This window comes from Clinocottus analis, unplaced genomic scaffold (genome assembly GCF_023055335.1).
Source record: "Clinocottus analis isolate CAN_PGR_092001 unplaced genomic scaffold, fCliAna1.0.p SCAF_20, whole genome shotgun sequence".
In the NCBI taxonomy this organism is placed as follows: Eukaryota; Metazoa; Chordata; class Actinopteri; order Perciformes; family Cottidae; genus Clinocottus; species Clinocottus analis.
This window is the reverse complement of record NW_027175932.1, coordinates 9,253,522-9,278,481: the sequence shown is the minus strand read 5'-3', so window position 1 is coordinate 9,278,481 and position 24,960 is coordinate 9,253,522.

Below are 24,960 nucleotides of genomic sequence, written 5' to 3'. Positions count from 1 at the left end.
GACTCAGCGCCTTCTGTTGCGAAAAAAAGATTAAATATAGAAGAAAGTTCTTTCAAACATCTACAATATGTGTAAAAAAAAACAATGCTGTAACACTGGAGAAACTCTTGCGTTCTGCTGTTCAATGCATTCCATGTGGACTGTCTGAAAATGCCATCCTCTCCCGCAATGTCTTGAACGTTGAGACCATACCTTTAGATCAGAGTGCACCTGTAAGTTCATGTGACTGACAGTCTTGGAGGTATAGTTCTAGCAAAAAGCAAAAAAAAATTACTGCTCGCTCAACCTTGAATCAATACCCTTCCCTCTTGAAATGCATTCATCTCTGTAAAAGCAATTAAACGCTGACAAATCAAAGAGTACATTCTATGATACACCCGGCCTGTGAAACCTGCAGTGAGAGGTCAAACACTGAGCGACATGAAAGATTAAATGTATCAATAATACATGCAGGCAGAATGATTCAGTGGGGGCACATAAATGAGGCGTCACTGACTTGTCACATTGGGGAACAGGTGCGCCGCCGCAAAAGGCGCGTATATTTGGCATGTCAAATGAGCAGATGTTGTGTATAATTCATCTTTGTTCCATATTTCATGTACAGGAGCAGGAGAGTGGGTTTTGGAGTCTGCTGGGGGTGTCTCTTTGTAAAAAGGCTTTCAGTCTTCTGGCTCAGCGTGGCGTCTCTTCTGGAGGTCCCTCAATGGGATCTGGTCTTTAGGAATGTGTGTCTGTGTGTGTGTGTTTCTGTGCATGATCTAGCTGAATGTGTGCATGCGTATGTAGTTTTGTACTGCTATGTGTCTACTTTCTGCTAATATTGTTGATGCAGTCCATTTTGGAGCAGGACACATTGATCTGCAAAACCCTAAAATGGAAAGCCGCCCGTGAAAAAAGACACTTCTCTATTAATCAAGTCTCATTATTCCATTTTTCATGCCATCTCAAAGGAACCGCAAAAGCCAAAAAAGGTGAACATGAAGTAGAATACTGGATTAAATCACAGAGACAAGGGACTGTACGTGAACCCACTGCCAAACCGAGATTTCAATTGGCTCCTTCCAACTAAAAATATTTTACTGTCAAATTGTGACAAACTTGTACTGTCAGAAAAATATTTTATATCTAAATTTGCTTAAGTGAGACAAAAGCTTCCCTTCATTTGAATTATACCAGATTCCAGTTCAACTTAGTCAGCAAAAAGGAATTCAACTGCACCACTTGAGGTAAAAAAGTGGTGCAGCATCTCTTTATCACGTAATGGGCGATGTCTCCTTTAAAAACGATAAAGTGAGTCGTTGATCTGTCACTCAGATGCCTCGGAGGAATTCTGGACCATAATTGTCAACTTAGGCTTTAAGTCATGTACTGTGGAGCTTACATCGGGTTTCCTCTCTGGCTGTCAGTGGGTTTGGAGTAGAGGTCGGGCTTTGCGACAGACAGAATTCAGTATTTTCGATTTGTGCAGCAGTGCAGCGCTTAAGCAGGATTTTCATGGGATGTACAGAACAGACATGGGACGACTTGAAAGCCAATATGGTTGAAATGAACGTTATTTTTTTTCAAGCAGCTATATTAACAACGCCTCAAAATTAACAGGGTCACAAGTTGTGATGAACCTTTAGATGATTATTTATTGAATTTGCAGCTCCCCTCAACTGTACAGAGCTTCACTGTGAGGTTCAGTGGCCCGACCCAACCGCACCAGTGTGGTTCACTATGACCACTCCTATCATGACCGCAGTGGGTAACTGTTTTCAGTACGAACACTCGGATGAGCCCAGCATACGCTACCTGCTGAGCACTGAGCAGCAGACAGATACAACCTGTGACTAGCGGGTGAATATAGTGGAATATTTGGCCGCTACAGAGCCGGATAATTCCCTCAGGAGTTGGTGGAGAACGAAAGGAGTCAAAAGGAGAGTATACATTTGAGCCGAGATTCTCTCATGACGATGCAAACAAATTCAGTTGAATTCAGCCATTCATACAAAGTTATAAATATTATTTTTTTGGAATCAGAGGATTGTATTGAGAGAAAAAACAAGTTGTTTGTTGAAGCAGTGGGACAAAGTGGAACTGACATATTTTGAAACGTAATTGCGCGGGTTGAGATCTACCAGTTGTCATCATTAAAGCCATTTCATTCACCAAAACAACACTCATCACAACAGTCAGCAACACTTATGCGATGTGAGCTACTGCTCCTCTGTTGTGGTATTGGGGGGGAAGGAAAAACTCATTTGGGCCTTGGATTTGCTTCGCTTCTTGCTGGCTCTCCACCACAATTTACAAAGAGTTTATAATGATTATATCTTAATTGCTTTGTTAACTCTATTCTAACATAAAACCTCCAACTCCATTTTGAGAGGATGTACTGTAGAATCCCTTATTATGCCACTTATACGCCTGTATGTTGTGCAGATCCCGCAGTGTGATTTAAATGGGATCAGACGGTAACACAAACAACAATTAAAAGCTTGGTTAAGTTTGTTCTTTCTGATTGCCAGTGAAGTTGTATCCAGCATACAAAGCAGCGCCTCCAACACAAATGGCTGTTGATATGCATTTGAGATGATCAAGGCGTCATTCAAAAGCTTCCTCTGTCCCTCCCACAACACAACACACACTCGTCCAAGGCCTATATGAATAAGGCCAGTCACTTAACAAAGACAGATGGTAATAGTCTCGTCAGTCAGGGACGAGCAGAGCCATGTGTTTGTAGTTCTCTGCTGCTCAGTCATAACAATATTCAGTCAAATGAGGTAATACATTTTGATTGGTAGACATAAGGAATATCAAAGGCCTGTCAGGGACGCAACACAAAAACAAACATGAGGCCTCCAGCAGTCACAGCCATTCTTTATTGTTCTTCTGGGTTTATATGGCACACTGGGATTGCCTTGCAAGGTTGGCTATAGAGACAAATGGTTAGCACAGAACGCCACCCTGACAGCAGCAGACAGGAAGAAGTTAGCATGGATGCCAAAGAAGGTGGAAGGTCTTCTGAACAAGATATTACCCCGTGGCCGCTGTTGCGTGTGGTAAAACCATACACACAACTGTAAAACGTTGTTTGAGGGTCTTTTTATTGTTAGGTGAAATATTTACACACAGTCGCACTTTATGCTTTATTTGCCATCACACAGCAGCAGATACCATTAATTCCGAGTTAAGGTAACAGTAACAATCAGGGAAATACTCTTTTACAAAACTATCTTTCCAAGATAGTGTGTAAAAGGGATTTATTTGTATTTAGGGAGGATATGTGCTGGATCTTTTCTTGGCCAGTTGCAGTGATTTACTGGAGTCTCCCCGGACAAAGACAAGCTAGACAATCCCACTGGTTTCAGGTCTTTGTGCTAAATTGAGCGAATCACCAATGGCTATAGAGTGAAAGTAGTGAAGATAATCTGCTGTAGCCAACAGAATGTAAGCAGAGGAAGTTATTCTTGCTCTCTCCAAAGTTAAAAACGTCAACCAACTCCTGACTAATTAGCACATTTTATTCAATTAGTTTTATTTGGACTGAAACCAAAATGTGTCATTGTCATTTTTTAAATTTAATTTTAAATCCCTTAATAGTCCCACAAGGGGAAAAATGTATTCTCAGAATTTTTAACCCATCCTTATTAAATAAGGCACAGTTAGCAGCCTCGTGAAGCAAAGGGGAGATACTGGGGACTCAGCGTCTTGCTCAAGGACACTTCGACATGCAAAAATGGTTTCTTCTGTTTGAGTACATGTAACAAAATGCAACGTTTGAACAAGAAGCTTTACAGGTGTTTTTATTTTCCTTGGTCACGCTACGCTAAGCTAACCACCTCCCACCTCCATACAGTACTTAACAGACTATCATACGATTGGTATCAATCTGCACCTTTGACCCTTAGTGAAACAATGAAAAAACATATTTCCCAAAATGTTAAACCATCCCTTAGAATATACATAAAGGGATTATTTCAACCACTAACAACTTTGTCAAATTTACATAATTCTTCTTATGTTCATACAACCAGCTGTCATGAATTAATATCCATGCTCTCATTTAGGATTGTCAGCGATGATAGAAAGTTGTGTGACCCTACATCCAGTTATCCACAATCAATCATGTATTTGTGTCTTTGTTGTTGTCCCGGAGCAACACATTGAACTCCTACCTGCTTACTCATATAAACACGGGATAAGAATGTCAGCTTACTGTCTAAAATGTAAATATCCAGTGGGAGGAAAAACAGCACCATAATCCAATAAAGGCAGGATCAATGGTTGACATAACAACCTACACGCTATCTTTAATGTTGATGCCAACACAAACAAAGCATTTGTAAGATCCAATTTTAGCTAATAATAAATATGCAGTGTTTTGTTATTTTTTAGAACATTGTGTTATGCACCGATTTGTTTTAAACAATGAGATGACGTCTCCTCTGTGGCTGAAGATGTTGCCTGTAAACTGCTCATGAGCCCAGGCAGTGACCCTGGGCCTGCTTTGAACGCGACTCATCTGTTTGAAATCCTAAACGGCACACGACGCTATTCCCATGCTTCACCACAGGGAGAAAATGAAAAAGAGAAAACGTATGAATCCTAATAAAAGCGGCTTTGCAAAGCTTTACAATCTTCCTCATATATTGTCTTGAATGTGCATTGTTCTGCTGTTATGTGGAAATATTGCTGACATATCACTATGGATACTATATTAAACAAACAATGCTATCCAATTTCTTGAAACGGTACACTGATCACTCTGTGCGTGGTCAAAATTGAATTTTGCTGAAATATGATATTTGAACTGACAACATCTCGGTGAGGGGAGAGTGAAGCAAAAAGCCATTCATAAATCATTTCTTGACATTGCTGCTTCATTACTCAGAACTTACTTTCTCCCAGCCTCTCTCTGCCTCTCATCAAAACTCCATAATCCCTGTCAAAGCTGTTTGGGTTGTAGGTTAAATGTGATTCACAAACAGGGGGAGAGAGAATGGAGGGATGGAGAGGACTATAATCTCCTCAGAATAAATCTTTGTTCGACACACTCGTATGATAATTACCTCTTGCTGGTTTTCACCGGCTCCATACATTTTTTTTTCTTCTTTTTTAATAGGTGCTGGGAGCGTGCAAATGGAACTGGTTTGTAATTATAATGCTTCAAGTACAAGGAATGGTTTACTTCTGTGAGCACATTGCAGAGCCGATCATTGGATTTGTGAGGCAGCCACTGGGCCCCTGTTTGCACCAGAAATGTCAGCTTGATGGATTTAAGTCAAGGTCACATTTGAAAGCTCTGATTAAAAACTGAGCGCTGTTATGGATCAAATGTTGGGAGTGCAGCACTGTTTTCAAGCACTGCAACCTAAGACCATGTAAAATAGCTTTCCATCAGCAGTCAACTATGACAGGCAAAGGGTTTTGGACCGAGCGGGAGGAGGACAGGATCAAAACCACCTAAAGCTGATCAACACACCACAACAACACAATTCCTTACCAAGCAAGGAAGTTTTTGTTATTAGAAAAATCCAAAAGTTGAGAACCAGCCACATACATTTGATGTCATTCAGAAGTCCGAATGTTAGAATTAGGAACCTCCGAGGGACAAACTGGGATACCTCCACCCACGCTGTTAAAAGCTACACTTTGTCACACTATAGAGTGACTTTTTTTTAACACTAAATTAAGATTGCAGTAGGACTAAGTTATTGTGAAAAGTGAGTCAAGACAAAAGAGTTTTTATCTCTCTTTTTGCACGCTGCTACAGTCCCGGGTGGCTAAACAACCAAAAAACAGAGAAGAAATAATTATATAAAAAGGGAACGTAAGGACATTAGGTGGGAACTCCTGAAAACATCCATATTACAGTAACATTCATAACCAGTGAGCTTATCCAGGACAGGCTTCACTGGCTATAAGTGATTCATCTCCTGGAGATAAAAAAGCAAACAAATGCTGCCTGGAGAGTTATCTGATGGTAGCTGTCCGTGGTGCTGAATTTACCCTCGCTCGCTTTCTCGCCTCTCTTTCTCTCGCCTCCGTCGCTCTGTCGGTCCGTCTGTGTCCATCTGCCCGGGGCCTGTGTGTACGCACACATTGCCAATGTCACTCAAGACTGTCAAAGCGAGGCTGCCGCGACTACCGCCATCACACAGCCACTATAATGCCTCCGTCAGTTGAAATATAGGCAATCGCTGTGTGCATAGTGTCAGCGGTTGCAGTCAATATGTCCTTTTTACTGTTTCAATATAAGCCTTAAATGTCACCTGGCAGAAGACATACAACAACACAGCCCTGACCCACTCAGATAGGCGTCGACTCCATTCACACAAACACTGGCCTTTCCCATCAGACGTACATCAAGCGTTCCACTAGCTTCATAGGAACGCCGCAGCCGATGTGATTGGGTGTTGAGGGAAGCAGCAGACTGCGGCTGTAGCGTAGTTAAAGACACTCGTTGATTGACAGCCCAGCAGTGTGCCACTCTGGGAGATATACAACAAAGATCATCGCCCTCTGCCGCAGTCAAACCATGCCTGGGAAACGAAGACCGAGCCAGGGTTGAAATAGTCCCACGCACTAACGCGTAGAGAGACAAAAAGAAAATACATGAAAGCCCATTATGCATGTGTGCAGACTCATGCATGCACGTGGATGAAGCATACATAAATGTGCATGCATATATGTTTATACCAAGATTAAGAGTCTACAACCATGCTAAAGTAGTGGCTCTGTAAGGCTGTATTTAGCTTTAAAGCTTAGTGTTTATGTCTAAATTGATGGAATCTTGTGTTTTCCCCCCATGATTGTTTGTTGCCGTATTTTTTCAATTAATGAATTTTCTGAGCTCTTCGAGTACACATCCACTGTTGACTTTATCCACACCACTTCATTAATGCATCAAAGGCTTCACTTTTTTTTTTTTTTTTTATCTTTTGTGGTTCTGAAGCAAAAGAGGCCCTTTCTAAGAAATTAATCCTTTGTATTCATGACACGGATGAACAATCATAACTAATGAAGTCTTACTTCACAAGAAACGAAAAAGAGAGCGATGATTTTAATTTAGAAAGTGTCAACAGGTTTTGAGAAGCATATCAAAATGCTGTGGCGGTTCAGAAATTAACTGTGAGCTGGCTTCTATTGGGGGCTTACTTTTCCTCTGTAATAGAAGAAGCTGTCACAGTAATATTAAAGACATCTGCTCTTTGTTTTGCTGCATTTCACACGTCATAGAAAACATGGATCTCTTTTTCAATATGGTGTCTTTGTAGATATATCACTGTTTCTATTAGTAATTTAATTTCATATTGCTCTAATACGGACATTTTATGGCTTTATATAAAATTAATTTCACACATTTAAGAGAGGCCTATTCCCCACTGACTGTTTCGCTGTTTCTCACAGAGACGTTCACAGTTTATAACTCTAATTCTATTTTTTAGTGAACTAATTTAATCCTAAAATGCCCCTCTGGTATATCAACATCAATTAAAGTTGGCGGAAAGTCCAGTGCTCTGTGTGCTGGGCAATATGTGATATATTCATATTTTACCCTGAAACTGTCACCCACAGTGTTTGAGCCAGGATTGTCTGGGAGGGGTCAAATGAGCCCGGAGTACTTTCTCGGGGGTCACCGCTCTATCCGAGGGTGGCAATGAACTACTTTTCCCTTTGTAGTCTGTACACCCGTGAGGGCCGAAGAATACTACAATAATATCATCATTTATATTTGACAAAATAGGATATAATATAAAATATAACACATTTGTTTTTAATACATTAAAGAGATCACTTTAATTCATACTGGATACAAAGGGGAACATTTTGCGCAGTAAGGTTTTAATGATGGGACATTAAAATTGAATAATAAGAGATTCTTTTTCACAGTGGTTAAAACCCTGCACCTCGCAGGATAACTGACAATTTTAACGACCTATTCTCTTGTAAATGTATTCAAAAATATCATTTTTCTTCCCATCACATTCACTGAAGATAACATTTTCTCAAAGAATAGCTTTCTATACTTTAATGCCTGTTTTGTGAGGAGACACTCTTTTAGAGAGGAGGCATAAAATTCATGAGCAACAGTCTTCTACAGATCTCTCACAAACAATAAAGTTTGGAGTGCCACTCTGTTTCTCCTCTCTCTCTCTCTCTCTCTCTCTCTCTCTCTCTCTCTCTCTCTCTCTCTCTCTCTCTCTCTCTCTCTCTCTCTCCCTCCCTCCCTCTCAACCATGCACATACAACTGTCAGATTCCCTTTCATGAATAGCATTTGCAATAAATTGAAAGAGGCCTTTTTCTGAGAAAGATTTTCCTCCCCAAGTCCCTTTAGGTAACAGGAGAAATCAGCGAGAAGAATGAGCTCAATCCAATTATCTTGCTCTGTAAAGATGGCTGGGGTTGATTCAGGTAAATGGACCGAACCCCTAACTCAAGTGTTTAGAAAGAGGGGGGTTCATTGCTCTCAATTAGTCTCACACATGAATAACAGTAATATGTTTTAGTACTTTCAAGCAGGGTTCCCTGCCCAGCACCAATCATTAAGGTCATAAATGATTTACTGCTTGCTGCTGATCCTACAACTTGTTCAATTTAAATGAGGCTCAATTTCAATTCTTTATTTGATAGGGTCAACAATGACATCCTTATGAATTGAAAACCTGATTTTGCTCCTACCTCTCTGAGGAAAATGATGTGGACTTAGTTCTACTAACTGGTAGTGACATAGACACATGTTCTTATGTTATGGATCGTCTATCCGATATTGAATGCTGGATTTCACAACACTTCCTGCGGCTCATTGATCTGAGGTCCCTTTATTTGACCCCCTAACTGTATCCTAACCTATCTGTTTTTGTAATTCCTTGTATTCCATGTACAGCCGAAAGACCACCTCATGTCTCCAGTATATAATATATATATATATATATATATATATATATATATATATATATATATATATATATATATATATATATATATATATATAATATATACTATATTATATTGTATATAATACTTTAAATACACTACTATATATCTAAAAAGACAAGTCCATACCATTACCAATTTTGCAAAACTAATCTGGATACCTGTTAGTTTTATTAAAACCTTTTCCTACTTACTTTCTTACCAACCTGAGGAACAAAGTACCTTCTTTAAATCACTGTTCTGTGTTTTCATTCATACTGTTTTTTATATTGACTGTGTATACAATTGTATATTTTTCTGTTTAGCACGTTGGAAAGGTGTTTTGATAAGTACTATAGAAATAAAGTACATTTTTATTATTGAATGTGGTGAAGCTCTCTGCAGCAGCAACTGTCCTCCCATCAAGAAAGCCGGAGCGAGACCCACATTGCATTTTTTTCTCCTCACCAGGCTTTACCTACTTGATTCGCAATGCAAGATGACAGCTTTGATGTAAGGCCTTGTCTTCCCCAGAACACTACATCTGACTTTAATGTGGAACCAATGCATTTGTCATGGTGAATCACAAAATATTTTGTAAAGGTTTGCTTTCCTGCTCAAACCTGTTTTCCTCCAAACCTAAAGCAAAGGAACCAGTGATTTTTCACGCAAGACCCAGAAGAGACATTTCCCCACACTAGTCCCAACTAGTGTGAATCATTTAGCATGGGCCTGGGACTCTATTCATTCTACTCAGTGTGGTGACCTTAATAAAATGAATGTGCATTGAGCTACAATATATTTTGTCCGTATAAAGATATATTTTTCTGTTGTATTCCCATTGAAGGTCTGTGCGCTACTTCAAGGATTCATGTTTGAATGTACAGAGACCACATGGATGTAGAGATGGATGGATGCACACATAAGGAAATAATAGATCAATGAATAGATCAATAGATTAATTTAACGTTTGATGTGTGTAGAGATACATTTAAAAGAACGGAAAGAGACCGTAAAGGAGATACGGTGACGATATCATGTCAGATACAGTTTGTTGCCAGTGTCCCGTTCCTGTGGGGAGCAATTTGCTTGTTTTCCTCCAGGCTCCGGCGGCAGCGGCAGTGCTGACGCCTCCTCTACCCCCAAAATGAAGAGGCCTCTGCTGGGGAAATCACCTCTCAGTTTGGCCTCTCCACTCCTAGATCCTTCATCTCCTGTGCCGTAACCTCTGAAAGCACCCGCCGTGCGACCATTACCCAGGCACTGGGGCTTTAAGCAGGGGAAGATGGATCTAGAGGCTGTCCCGAGCCAAAGCTCCACACATCCCTCCTCTGTATTCCACACCATTACTTGTCTCGCTGCCTGCCTAGCTTTCCTGCCTCCTCTTTCTCGCTCACTGATTCCCCCCACCCTCCCCTTTTTTTTTTTTTCTCCTTTTGTTAGCCACTACAGTACATGGCTGTAAAAATATATAAATATCTGGAGGCAAGAGCCACATCCAATAAAACAAACTGATGTGAAGGGCTGTGACAGGCGATCACACCATTTGAGGACTGTGACAGCGATTTATTTGCTCAGTTAAGGCTGGTAAGGCCTTAAAGCAGTCCACTGGAACGAGACGACAAATGTACATAGATCTTGGTAAACTATTGTATTGGGAGTAATGCTGCGTTCAAATGGTATCAGACGGACAACACATCCTGGACGGCACGGGGAAAACCAACAGTCCGAGGGATTGGCACAACGAAGCATGTGAGCATATGTTGCTGTGGTCATTGGGGGAAAATATATTCAAAACAAATATTTTGTTTCTATGTATTCATGCAATTATTGTAGTATTGCTTGTAGCAGAGGTCGGCAACAGTTAAAACATTTCAACTTTGGACGGCAATGCGGTTGACCGTTAGCACTGCTGGAATTCTAATCTAATTTTACGATCCTGCTCTCGTCCACGAACGTGATTTCTGGTTCGCCATCTGCCTGATTCCATGTGAATGCCGCGTTAATGTTACACTGGTTTTATGTTTACGGTGTTATTTAAATAGATCGCCCCTTGGCCATTTCAAGTTCATATTTCAGGACAACAGTGAGTCGAATGTAACGGCCAAGATCGTGTGATGTGTTTACTTGCACACAGTCGGTGGTAAATATATACCCAGTTGTCTCGAGCGAGATCATTTCTGTCACTGGTCCACGCCAGATAGCTGCTAATACTATCATATATATTCCTCGGGCATGAATAAACAGCTAATGATAAGAAACCTCAACAAAACAAGGCGTCAATGGCAGAACTTTGATCGCCCATGCGGGGCTCTGTTTGGAGGACCCAGCAGGTGGCCCGAAACAAACCTGAAAGGGAACCACGGCCCTACTGCTCCTCCATATCACACATTCAAACCGCTGTCTCTTATCTCCTGGACACCACAAAACAGCCGCTCTGTGTGTGCTCACATCAAAACACCAAGTTTAAAGGAGGACCTTAAAAAAAAAACGTGTCGTTTTCAGGAATCTTTAAAGAACTGAAATGAGTAAGCATTTCATGCTGCGATGGTGCTTTTCACATTTAAAGTCAGACTACACTGTAGGATGCGGCATGTTGGGAATAACAAGAGTACTCTTTAGCACACCCATTATAATGGCTTGACAAAACCACTGTATTTGCATATTTGCATCTGTTTAGTGATGGATGGTTTATTTATATGTATTTGTATAATGGAGTCCCTTATACAGAGGCCCATAACTGACTCTGACTGGCAAGTATTTCAAATGCCCATGTCTCAATGCATATTGGCTTCTTTCCCATCTCACATGACAGGACATGTCATTCCTGGACATTGCTAGAATTTGAATTATGCATGAGTAGACCTTTGGGAAGAATTATAATTGCCACAATCCAGGATCATTCAGCAACTCACACAGAGAGGATCAATAAAACTATAGCACAAATGAACAGGCACAGTTTACTCAGTGGTACAGTATTCCTGTAATATACCCATTACCTCAAAAGCTGCTGGTTATCATGGATTATAAAGATGCCACTATATGTCTGTTCCTTTCTTTAGCTATTCCATTTCTAGTGTTGGTGTTGTGCCAGAATGTGCCGAACTCAGAAAGCCCATGACAATGTACACAATGGCCCAAAGGAGCGTAAAACAAAGAGGGGGAATTGATTCAAAAACAAAACGCTCCGCACAGGGCTCAAACGAAGAGTATGCATTGATTGAATCATTGAATTTCCTCAACACAAAAAGGGAAATCAAAACACACACAGGCCATGTGCAGACCATGTTATCTTCAGCTAGGACACATCAGTTATCATTTGCCTATTAGCACTAGTGAAGATGAAGCTGATTAAATAAGTCAAACGTGAACCTCCTGGTAGAGCTGGAAAATGCATCGGATGCCCAAAGTCATGAGAAATAAATCACCCGGAGAAAATGAATGTCTGATGCAAAATGTAGGATATTCCAGTTAATGGTGATAGAAAGATCAACTATCTGACACTGCCATCTCTTCAAGGAGCTAGCATGGCTAAAAGCCCATGACATTAAAAGCTGTGACCTCCTCTTGGTCGGGGGGTTTGGCAAACCTGCAGTACGTTCATAACCTGTGGTTCACACCAAGAGTGGGTGGGAAAGGCTTGAAGTATGACTGAACACGCCGACACACTAAGGAGGCTAAAAGCCGCAAACAAAAACACTAATGAGAGAAGTCAGGTGGAAAATGTAAGCACAGTAGTACTAATTGACCTGACAAACACCTCCAGTGTGTCTCAGTGGAGAGAGCTGGTGGCATGGCCCTCGGCTTAGCTGAAGTGTGTGTGGCACTGCTCTCTGTCATGTGGCTGTGTGATGGTCTGCAGTCCCCCACCTATTGCTCTTTTCATCATCGCTCTTTGTTTCGCGCCCTCAAAAGTGTCTAAATATTGCTTCTCCCCCCATGTGTCATTTGCTTGTCCATTTGTCTGTCACTCAGCGCAGCCCTACTTTCATTTTTAAACACACTCGGCTACGCACACAGGCACACCGTTCCATTTCAGAGGATACCACTCAAACCAAATCCCCAGTAGTGCTGTCCCCAAAAAGCCTCCTCCATCAGCGTAACGTAGTGCATCTAAGTGGTGAAGCGGATATCACAGTGTGTTGCTTGACCCTCTAAAGTGACAAAATGCACGGCAGCAGCACATAAGAGCAACATCAGCACTCTGGGCAACACAACAGCAATTTCTGAGCTCAGCACAGGAAACTCAAATGAAAAAAAAGCAGTGAGAAACTGTGAGGAAGGTGCTGTTTCCATGCCTTTTGAAGATATTTTAAATTAATTAGATAAACCCATTTTATGTGTGTGTTATGTCCATGTTTCTAGGATCATGCCAACAATGTTGAATATTCATAAGATGCATTTTGAAATCAACATCCCCCCCCCCCTCCCTCTATTTTGACTTTACAAATAAGATTTCTCCACTCAACACAGTGACGCTGATGAATTGTGTACTTGTGCATTGGCATCACACACCTCTCGGGCCATGGGGGCAATGAGCTGGCAGTAATTTGGTTTGATTTAACGCCGTAATGTATCCAACACAGCTGTCATGCTAAACAAGCTCGTGCACACAAGTACCGTATTTACCTCTGGCGTGAATGGGTTATCTCACCGCCTCATGCTCTCGACTAAAAGCGCCGGAGTGCAGGGGTCGTTTGATTTATTAAATTCCATATCATTAACTTCAAAAATATATTCATGCATTAAGTTTTCGTAAATGAAGGCACTGCATGAGGAAAACATGCCATGTGCTTTTGTGGGTCAAACTATGAAAGAGAAACACATGTAATTGTAGATTTCCATTTGTATAAGTCTGTGTGTGGCTGACGCAGCCAACGAGACACCAGAAGAGTCTTGATAGCACACGGATCACAGGAGAGGATACGGTGCACACTTCTCATGTTTTATTTATCATTTCTAAATGTACTCACCTGCTGTTTTGTCCAAGTCTGATGTAAGATTCACAACAAAACAAAGACATTGGCCATTACGTCAACTGTTCTTTTTTTTTTTTTATCTAGGCCACAACTAAATTAATTGTTAAATAAATCATTGACAAGACAAATTCATCTTTCATGAAAAAGAGCAAGCAGGTGGTATTCAATTATGGCAGCTATGGAGCATGCTGTCAAATAGAATAATGTCATCCATGGCCATTGAGAACCATTAAGAAGTCAAAACCCATCTGTGCCTCTCCCCTGTGAGCTGCCATGTTGAAGAATACATGTTTCCGACACAGCGCATGTCATGTCAAGACAGACGCTCGCATCTGATGGAGAAAGCCAGGAAGTGGCAGCACAAAGCCACAGAAGTGTGGGTGTACATGCACTTTTTCGCGATTTATTCTTCACTGGTGACCACAGACACATTATGCGTTGCCACGACTTCGAATTTAATTGTGTGTATGCAAATGTTGGCTTTCACATTATTCATTGACCTGGTCTGACACTGCAACCTCACGCATGCACTACCACATGGAGCACTCATGCTATGAGCAGCACATTACAACACAAAGCAACATAAAGTATGTATTCATCCAGCAGCTCCCGATTGGGGAGATTAATGCATACTCGACCTTGTAAATCAATTCATGAAGAGAATTGCATTTTCATATTTCACGTTTTGATTGGGTCAAGTGCCCCAAAGCACAAACAGTTCCTCTCCAACTCACTAAACAGGTGCATAAATCATGCAGTGACCTTTTGGTGGTAGAACAAGCAGAGGACAGACAGTCGCTGTCGTTGTCCCAGGGCGTAACTTCTCACTGTGTGTGCATGTGTGCGTGGCTCATGTGTGTCAACTGGACCACACACTGGGTTTCAACTACAGGGCTTTCTCAAGGTTTATTTTGATTTTTATGTTGACGTCGCAAAATTCGCATAGTAATAGAGCAAACATCTTCTCAATCCAGAACACTCTGGTTTCGCTGCGACTCTGTGATTGATACTATCTGTCAGTGTTTTAATTTAACACTTCTTTATAGCTACTATTGACCAATCATTTCCACTTGTAGCCACAGTTGTGCTTGTTCAGCAAAGATAAAGAAAATAGGATTGCTTTGCTTTTTTCATTCGGTTTGTCCGAAAACTGTTTTCACGAGATGATTTAATGTACATTATCTTGGAGAGCAAAATATATGCCCCTCTGATACTACTCTCTTTGCTGCATGCATTAATCCTTGTATTATTCTTTTATTGTATGATTCTAACATGAAATAACCTTCCTCTTGTGCTAGAGATGGTACTAGAAAGCTAACAAGAGGACGGTTAACTCATTTGACAACACCGTGAAATAGTGAGTTCAGTAGTTCCTTTGTTTAAACACCCAAGATACCATGCCATGACCAAGTCGCTCCATAGTATTGTAGTGCTGCTTCATCAATAGTTTGCATCACGTCCATAAATGCGTCTTATCGGTTCTGTCATATCGTCATGCATCCCTCATATTGAATTTTTGTTTTTCGTCAGTGTCTGTAATTGCATTAAGGAAAATAAACTGTAAATATTTGCTTCTCTGTCTACATGAAGTGTACAGTATAGATTTATACATACAAATTATGGTTATTCATAATGTTTTCCCTGTGATGCAGATTCACAACCCTCTTCATTATCTGTCCAATCACTTAATCAAAGCCTGTAGAAATCAAGAGTTTAAGAAAGTGCACCATGATCAGACCGATAGACTCAAGTAAGTGTATGGCTGCTGTTCAGATATGACAAAGCAGTGGAAATAGCTAATTCTGCCCTGCTGATTATGTAAATACCACAAGATCCCAATCTCAAAACACCATTAATCATGTCCGTATGGTTTGTCTGTGTGTTATTTCAATTTCCTTGTGAAGGGCTCATTTGGAAGCAAAGCTAATCAATTGTATCTCATTATCGCTGCATAGATCTATGTCTGTGACACTCGACACTGATATTGACAAAAGATGGATATTTTAACAATTCAGTGGCAAGGGAGAACGTCTGCCGGCTGGGATATTACTGTGCAAATTTGACTTTGCTTGTCAATAGAAGTGATAATGAAGGTTTTATCAAAACAAAGCTAATTAATAATGTGAATCTGGCCTCAAGAGTTGTTAGAGCTAAACACTAACATCAGCATGCTAACAAGCTCATAATGGCTGTTGGAGCTATATATTTAGTTTTGATTACAAATGTCATATAATTTATTTGGATGATTCAAAGACATTCCTTTGCCGTGTGAATGGGTGTTCTCTTCATCTTCAAAATCATGTTTTTTTGGGGGGGATTATTTATATTAATCTAATGAGGATGAGCTGGTATAGGAAAATGGGGGCAGAACTGAATCTTTGGTATTATTTTCTTTATGTAGAACGGGACATCGGCACAGTCTTTTGACCTCACGCTCGACGAAACGATGGATTTATTATTTGAGACAATGTCAATGCAAACATGCTGATGTTTAACGGATACAATCTGCCATGTCCACCATCGTCTTCGTTGAGTGAGTTAGCATGCTAACATTTGCTAACAAGCACAAAACGCAACGTACAGCGAATGCCAATTGGCATTCGTTTTATTGGGATGTGTTTAGAAACCAAAGCATGGAGTCTCATAAAGAGGCTAGAAACTACATCATATGATAAACTTCATATATTTTACATTCACACAATATTGACTCATTTGTAATTAAATAGCTATTACTTGTAATTAAAGAACATCTTATTTCATGGTTTTGTCACCATCTCTTAACACTTGAATACACATGTGCAGTAGATAAATCAACACAGCAACGGCAAAAAAATGGCTCTTTAAATTAGTAAAGGAAATAAACGGCACATGGCACCAATACTAATGAGACGTTCACCTCTCGCTGGTGCTGGTATTTTAATTATAAATTGTTGTGCAGTGTGCTTTTAATGACTTGGTTTTAATAGAAAGCACAATTGTGTACATCTTGCTGCCATGCCACATTGAAAATAGTCAAGGGAACTGGAATAATGAAGAATCAATGGAGCAACATATTGGATGTTGATGTTCATCAATATGGCTGTAAACAAGAAACAGTCTTGCTGCTTGTGAAATCACGGCATGGCTAAGGAGCTGCAGCCGGGATTATTTCCCCCTGTTTAGTGCGTGTACAGTATGTGTGTGTAGGCCTTCTTTGAAATTAATTACGTCTTTAATTAGAAGTTTTCTCTCATTTTTTCCCCCCCGCTGATACATAATACACATTTTGAGAAGTTATTGACTCATGCATACAATCAGAGGGCTTCAAGTAACTCCTATGCACAAATAAATGGTTATTAAAAATCATACTTTAGCTTAAAAGTCAAGAGTGCAGTGTCTAGACACTGCCTAAGTGGAAACTTGGAAATTATTTGCATTTTTCGTTACTGCCTGGCAGGAGACACATTTGGGGCTCGTCTGCGAGACATGTCTACCCTGCTCCTAAACTCGGATTGCTTTCTGTCCGCTATCTCTTGCGAGGGACAGTGAACCCGTATTCAAATTAACATGCAATCCACTTTGGGTTGCCTTCTATGAAAATAACATGAAGTGAAGATAGGTAGACAGACTAATTTAAAAGCAGGCAGGAAAAAAAGCAATTGGCGACACTGATGCGGGAGGCAGGAGTTGGAGTGGAGGGCAGGGAGCAAAAGAAAGGAGAAGCAGGACCTTTGAAAAACATGGTGCGAGGAGATACATGTCTGTAGTGTGCATTGAGTAACAACAGGGAAGGTTCCTCTGCGAGGTAAGCCATCCTCCTGTTTTCTCCCCTCCAACAGGCTGTGTAAGATCATATTAGTGGCTGTCTGCTGCCTCTCTTTTCACACCGCAACCTGTGCCGCGATTGGATTTTGTGGCATTTAGAGTCTGGAAGTGGTCAAAAGGAGAGACAGTCGGGAGGTCTGTAACAGTGTCGCCACTGTTTGTATATGCAACATGACAGGCGAAGGAAGAAAAAAAGAAGGGTGTTTTTGTGTGTGAGACGAGTTGCGCGTGTTTCGCTTGTGACGGCCTGTGCACTTAATTCATGAGGGTGTTACTGTATCATGCTCCTGCGGGTGACACGCCGCGTGTTGCCCACAGCTGCAGCGGCGTGTGGCATGATGGGAGCTGGCTGACACGCGGTGGGGAAGCGAACGTCAGGAAAAGGAACTGCAGCAGCGGGCGATTCCAGTGAGCACGCAAAAGCCCAAACCCAATCGGAGTCCTCTGAGCAAGGGGAGAGACATTTACTTCCTCCCCCTCCTCCTCCTCCTCTTCCTCCGCGCCTACAGAAACCTGTCCATAGCGTTCCTGGTAGAGTGCGCGCTGGAAGCAGAGAGCTGCCGGTCATGGTGAATAGACACGCTCACACGAATAACAAGCTCTCTTTGAATTGCTTTGGACATTATGTTCCGGTGATAAGAGGACATACGACAGCCCCGTGATAAAATGATGTGCTTCTTTGATGAAATCACAGTGTGAAAATGCTACACTTGAGTGCGAGTCGGTCACACTATTTATTTTTGATTTTTCAAGAAAGTAATACTGATCCTGGTTGTTGCAGGAAGTTCATTTATATGAGTCTATGTGTCTCCATAACAGAGTGCTGCATCCAGGAAGAGAAAGCACACATGTACAAAAAAAAAGAAGAAAAAAAAGGTGAAAGTCGGCAACCACATTATTTTGACAAGTAGTTGTCCCCAAAATGAGGGTTGTGGTTTGCATGTTTGCTGATGTGCTGGTAATCCTGTTTCATGCTCTCCTGGAGAGGAGTTGCACCATCATCCCCAGGCATGACAATCCCACCTACCGGAGTACATCAGCAACCTCCGCAACTCCAGTATGACTGATGTGTTTACGCATTCTCTTAGCATATTTACCCCTCAGTATCCTCAGTGCAGAAGACTCAACATGTGCAGGGGGTGATTCACAAGCCATCAAGAACAGTGCTGCATTATTTGAAAACGTGGGGGCAGCTGCAACATTTTTCTTCATATAGCAGCATATTGACTATAAACCTCCATCCAGGATGTGAGGAAATAACGATAATCTTGTTTGAGGGATGAATGCGTGGCGCAGTTTTAGATAGTCAACTTACTTCTCCCACAGTGGGCCTAAATGCGGAGGGATAGCGGGGAGAATTCAATCACACCTACAGACTCCCGACGCGGCGAAATCGAGAAATAAATGGCAGCCTGGTTGTCGTCCCTTACTTCCTGAGAAGTGTGACTTTCAGTGCTACTTGATAGCCCAAAAGTGTGCGGCGGAGAGGTCAGCCTTCAGAAAGAGACAAAATGATTTAGGAGATATCAGTTACGGTCGAGGTGACGCTCTCTCTGCGCAGATGTATGCCGTTGCTCACGAAAGAGAGGAAGATAGAAAGATGAGGAGATGGTGGAGGGATGAGATAAAGGAGTGGGAATAAAAGCTGTCTATTGATGCTGCTGCAAATTTCCCTCTGGCCAGCACTGACAAAAATGGATGATTTTTATTAAAGGGCCTTGGCTTTGTATCTTCCATCTAATGTATCTTTTCTAACAGAGGAAGGCCATCTTTGTACCGGTCATAGAAAGAGAGTGTCGCACTGCTCTTTTTTGTTTGGGGGGGACTTCAATTTGACTTTGTCTCCCTTGTGATGTAACGGAATATCAAATGTAATTTCCCCATTTTTCAATATAGGAAATAACTGTTTTTTGGACATATTGGGGCTCTGAGTAGGTATTTCCCGAGGCAGTGATTACCTGACCTTTGAGGGCTCGTATTTGCGAAGAAATCTTTTGTACTGCGCTACTGGAGCACATATATATATTTTTTTTAACAAGATCCCATATTGTATTGTAGAATGATAAACGTGCTATTGACTACATGTACCTCTTTCTTGACGATATTAAATAGGATTGATAATTTTCATTAAATTGCAAGACTAATGCCACAGTTACATTTTTCTTCCCAATACCAACATTGTGTGAATCCCTCCAGCTACTCTGACTCCTCGCCTCTCTGTGGCTCATTTGTTCAGACTGATGTCGATCTTTAAAAACAGGTCACAACTAAGAAGTTATTTGCTATACAAATAACTTCCTAATTTTCTAAACTGCAGGGCACTAGTTTTTTGTGTGTTAAAGAGACAAAATAATAGTGTATTTGCGGCCGCCTATTAAGACTTTAACGCTCCAGTGAGCATGTTGGGCACCAGGACGGATAGGATTGACTAAAAGAAAATACACTGCCCATGTTCATCAAAATGTAGGATCATGACTCTTCATGTTTTTGAACAATATATGGCAAAAAAAAAATGATTGCATGGACAAATACATCTTATTTTTTATCCTTGGTGTAAAGCATTATCTAGAAGAATGCTATATCGACTATTACACCCTCCACAAACAACTTGCACAAACTTTACCCCTCTCTTCCTTCCAGCCTGGCATCTTAGCCCTAGATTGTTGTACTCTCTCCCCGTCACCTCTGACCCCAACCTGTCACATCTCCTCCCTCCTTTGGGAGTCTCCGGGCTCGCCTTCTCTTTGTAGTACATGCTCCTCCACATCCCAATGACAGGCCCCATAAACCACCGTCGAACAAGATAGCCCACCACTCCGCTCACTGGAAGGCCTGTGGGATTGCCATCGGAGAACGAACAAGGGCACAAGTCGGGTCTTGTGTTAATCAATAATGTACTCTCTTCGCCATCACACTATCTGTCACCTCCATTTCTAAGAAAGCAGAATAAATAGTACAGCCTGGATTTGTTGCTTCCAATGATGGATACCGGCTGATAACGTCGCCTTGGAAACTGTTCGGCAGTGTACATGCACCATAAGGGTCTCAGACGCTAGCTATTCTTACTCTGAGCTTGAATGTCTCTCTTATTGGCAGGCTGTCACTGTAAACATCCTCCTATAGCTCGAACTGACAATAAAGTAAATGCAATGCTTCATATGTGTCCCTCGCAATCGTTGTAGGCTTTTGCACAAAAGCCACGACAATAGCCACGTACAGTTCATTCCCTTTGTTGCCACCGCCAACACAGGATGCTGTCTGCAAATAGAAAAAGAAAAATATATCTGAGTCTTTGACTGAATAAATAGAACGAGTACTTTCCCCACGTTTGGACTGATCTTTGCAGCCCGTCGCTGCATGAATCATTCCGTCTCTCTGTCCACCATCTGGTAATTAGGTGACACCTGCACACGGATAAACATTTCATGTGCTTTGAGAATAAAGCAAGTATCAGAGACCTTGAGTTAGAATGGAAAGTATAATTCAATTAAAAGTTTTGAATAACTAAATGCAGGTTACAGCCTTTTGAGGCAGTATTATCTATGTTTACAAAAGAGGAAACACTCAATGCACTTCAGGCAGTGGCAAGGTCACCTCGCGGCGCACATCTAAAAATAATGCCCTATTTGTAACCCACTCACCTTTCCTTTCAAAGAAGGCGCATCAAAAAGACAAAATGTCAAACAGCCGTACATCTAGAGCAAATCAAAACGGACGAGCCAAAGCAGTACATTTAGCCCCCTGTGGCTCTGTCTGCCTCACAGAAATCAGTCACGGCCAACTACGGTAATGCTTGAGGGACTGCCTGCTGTCAGCCTGAGATGAGCACTCAGAGTTTCTACCACAGGTTTCATGTGTTCTGACTTGCTGTACCCAAAATGAGCTTTTAGCAGTCTGTCGGACAGACAGGAGCAGACCAGAACACCCTGTTTAGAGCTGACAAAAACCTGGGCCCGCCAAGCGTGAGAGGAGAGTGCTGGAATGGAAATCCTGACGGTAATAATCCTGATAGCAATGCTTTCTTCAAAGGATATTGCAAAAATAAATGTGTTTTTACGTGGATTACCCTGGCCAATACTTTTCTTGCACTGAAAAAAGAAGAAAAAAAAACATCTTAAAATCTGTTTAGCTATTTATGAATAAATATAAGACTTGTCAGTGCATTCCACCATGTCCTATATGGCCTCATCTGCCAGTTGCAGTATATGTGGAGGCTGATGGGAATGTCTTTAGTTTAGTGGGTGTTTGGTTGAAGACCAACATATTGGACGAAAGCCACATTTTGACTTGATGATTGTGAAAGATAAGAAAAAATAAGAAAGTAAGAAAATGGAAAATGCTTAAATGATTATCTAAATTGTTAAAATAAACAAATGTCGTGATAATAAGACATAATCTCATTGTGGGATATTCCAGTCTGGGTGAGGTTTTGTGATGATGAAATACCATCCCTGGTTTGCTTTTGCAGTCATTATTCTCATGACCAAAAGAAGTTGCTTATTAGGGGAAAGAAATCTGTAGTTGCAATTAAGTTTTAACTTTTATGACTCAAAGACATCTGTGCTCTGAAGACGCCTTTGTCGTTGTTTTTTTTAATGTAGCATCTGGCCTGTCAACACAGGTGCAGTGTAATGTCATCATAGTGAAGATAAGCTTGTTTAGTGCTGCTGTCGCCACTGCCATCCCACAACTCAGAGAAAACAGGAACTCTGGTGATACGAGTGCAAGCTTCCAGCCCTTCCAGCAATACATTAAATTATGTTTTTTTTTCTTCTGCAACACTCTGGAATATGATTGTAAAGTAATTACCTCATGCACAATGTTCAAATCTAACAAACATAATGTATATTTACACTAGCTCAACAACCCTCTGACAGTTGTGGACCATCTTGATACGTACCAATGATCGACAGTCTGATATTGCTGGGCCATATAAATCAATATTCCTCATCATCCACAGTATGACGGGTAAAGTAAAACCAATAAAGTTTGTACACTTCTAAACTAACCCCCTCCAACAGAACATATGCAGTAAAAACAGGAAAGGAGTGCTATACTATAATTACTAAAGAGGAGTCAACTATATTGAACCTTTTAAATAAAATGCATGTGCTTTGGAACAAAACATTCTCAGAGTGACTCAAAAGTATGTAATTGTTCAACATCCTTTGTATGTGCTGTTCAAACAGCTGCACTGTATTCATATAAGCCTCAAACAATGTATTCCTCTGCAATTCCATTATTTTAATCGCGGCTTCTTCAAATTAATTAGCAAAGATTAAAAACAATGACGGCAGAAGTGGGGACTGTAACCCCGGTTGTTTTTATTAAAAGCCAAGTTGTACAGAATTAATTCTAATGAAGGCAAAGGAATGAGCGTCTGTTCTCTTTGTGATGTGCATGAAAATAACTCGCAAACTTCGACTAACAAAAAGTCTGGCGTTTAATTAATGACACCAAAAAAAAAAAATGAAAGAAGAAATCCTTTTCATGACGGTTGAAACAACTTATAAAAGCCAATGAGGCCATTTGGAGATGAAGGTAAAAGAGAAGGACATGCACTGACATGCCCAGACCATGTAGTCAGGTAAAAGCCTCTCGGACCAATTACAGAGCCACTCACCCCACATCAATACACACAAAGGAAGGGAGTCACACACATGAGTATGAACACAACTCACTAGCAGTTCAGGGTTCTTTTAAAAAAAAAAAATGTTGGAGCCGATGTGTGGCCAAAGCGCCAGAAGCACCGTTCCTGCAGGCAGTAATGTGCTGCACTTAGATCTGGTTTGAACAGGCATTATGGAGTCAAATGGCCACCCAAAATATCTTCAAAACACCCAGAACAGTGGGCGAGATGATAAGGAAGCTTTGAGTTTCAGTGAAGAGAGAATATGTATGCTCCCTAATTGGGCTGCGGTGGTTGAATTCACAGAACGGGGATCGTCTTTAATTTCATATTTCCCTGCGTTACAGCTCCAACAGTTTTTTGCGAACAACTCTTTCTTAATGGTGCATTCCTTTCCGAGGCCCGTGTGACCCCCGGTTCCTTCTGCTCAAGGACAGCAGGGAGTAAGATAAAAACGACAGAAACAATGATGGCTTGAAAACCAAAGGGTAGCGGGGGGAGCTCAGAGGAAGAAATGAAAAATGTAGAGAGTTAATAGAGGTTGAGAGGAGGGATTAGGAACGAACAGAAGAGAACAAGTGAATTCCACACTGTCCATTATACCAGACGCTATGTGCTGTAGTGCCACAAGCCAAATGCCCTATTTATTCCCGGCATAATTACACGGCAATGAGGCCCTGCTGATGCCCAATGTGAGGTTAAGTCAATAGGTGACCCAGATTTAAAAGCAGCCGTGTCCTGTAATGGCATCTACAGTCAAAGAGCCTTGCCTAGATTCCAATAACCCATCTCATCTGTCATAATAAAAATTCAGCTTGCAATTTGTGCTGCCCACTCTGTCCCTCGCTCCCCGCCTCTTATGTTACCTGCCCCCCCCCCCCCACCTCTCTTTCTCTCCCTCTCTTTCTCACTCTCTCACTCTCTGACGTTCACTTTATCTCCTGCACACTCGTGTGGACACACATACACAGAGTGGTTCAGTGGTAATGCTTTATGTCACTGGGCTCATATCGATTCCGGAACAGTATCCACCGATTTAATTACCCATGCTGCAGATAAAATACCTCGCCAACCAATCATTATGCTGTAAGCAAAATGAGCCGGTGAAGCTTGAGGTATCTTGCCTCACAATCTTGTTGGAGCATAAAGCTTTACGTACTTTTGAGCACACTCCAGAACGAGTGAATCCTTGACCTCAAGCATGTTTTATTTTCTCTGCTCGCCACCTACGAGTAAGCTGCCCGTCCTCATGCTCGACTTTTTGTTTGTCCGACAACAATTGTCTGATTATTATTTCATTTTTATGCGTTACATTTACATTTCCCTTTCCAGCAGAATATCTTAGATATAACTTGGAGCTTGAAATACATGCCGATGACGTTTTTACACGGCAGAAAAGGTTAAAACAGACACCATTAAGTTGCAATATGGGAATTGTAGGTTTTTGTTTTTTTTTGTCATATCTGCAACTGGAAGTCTGACATCTCTGCTATTTTTATTATGACCGTTCGTCCTTTCAATCTGTCTATTATGAGTCCTTCAACTTAATGAGAGTGCTCTGCTAAATCACGAAAGTAACCCTTTAAACTTTTCTTTGAACAGTACAAAAAGCTGACAATATGGTTATTAAACATTTTAATTCCAC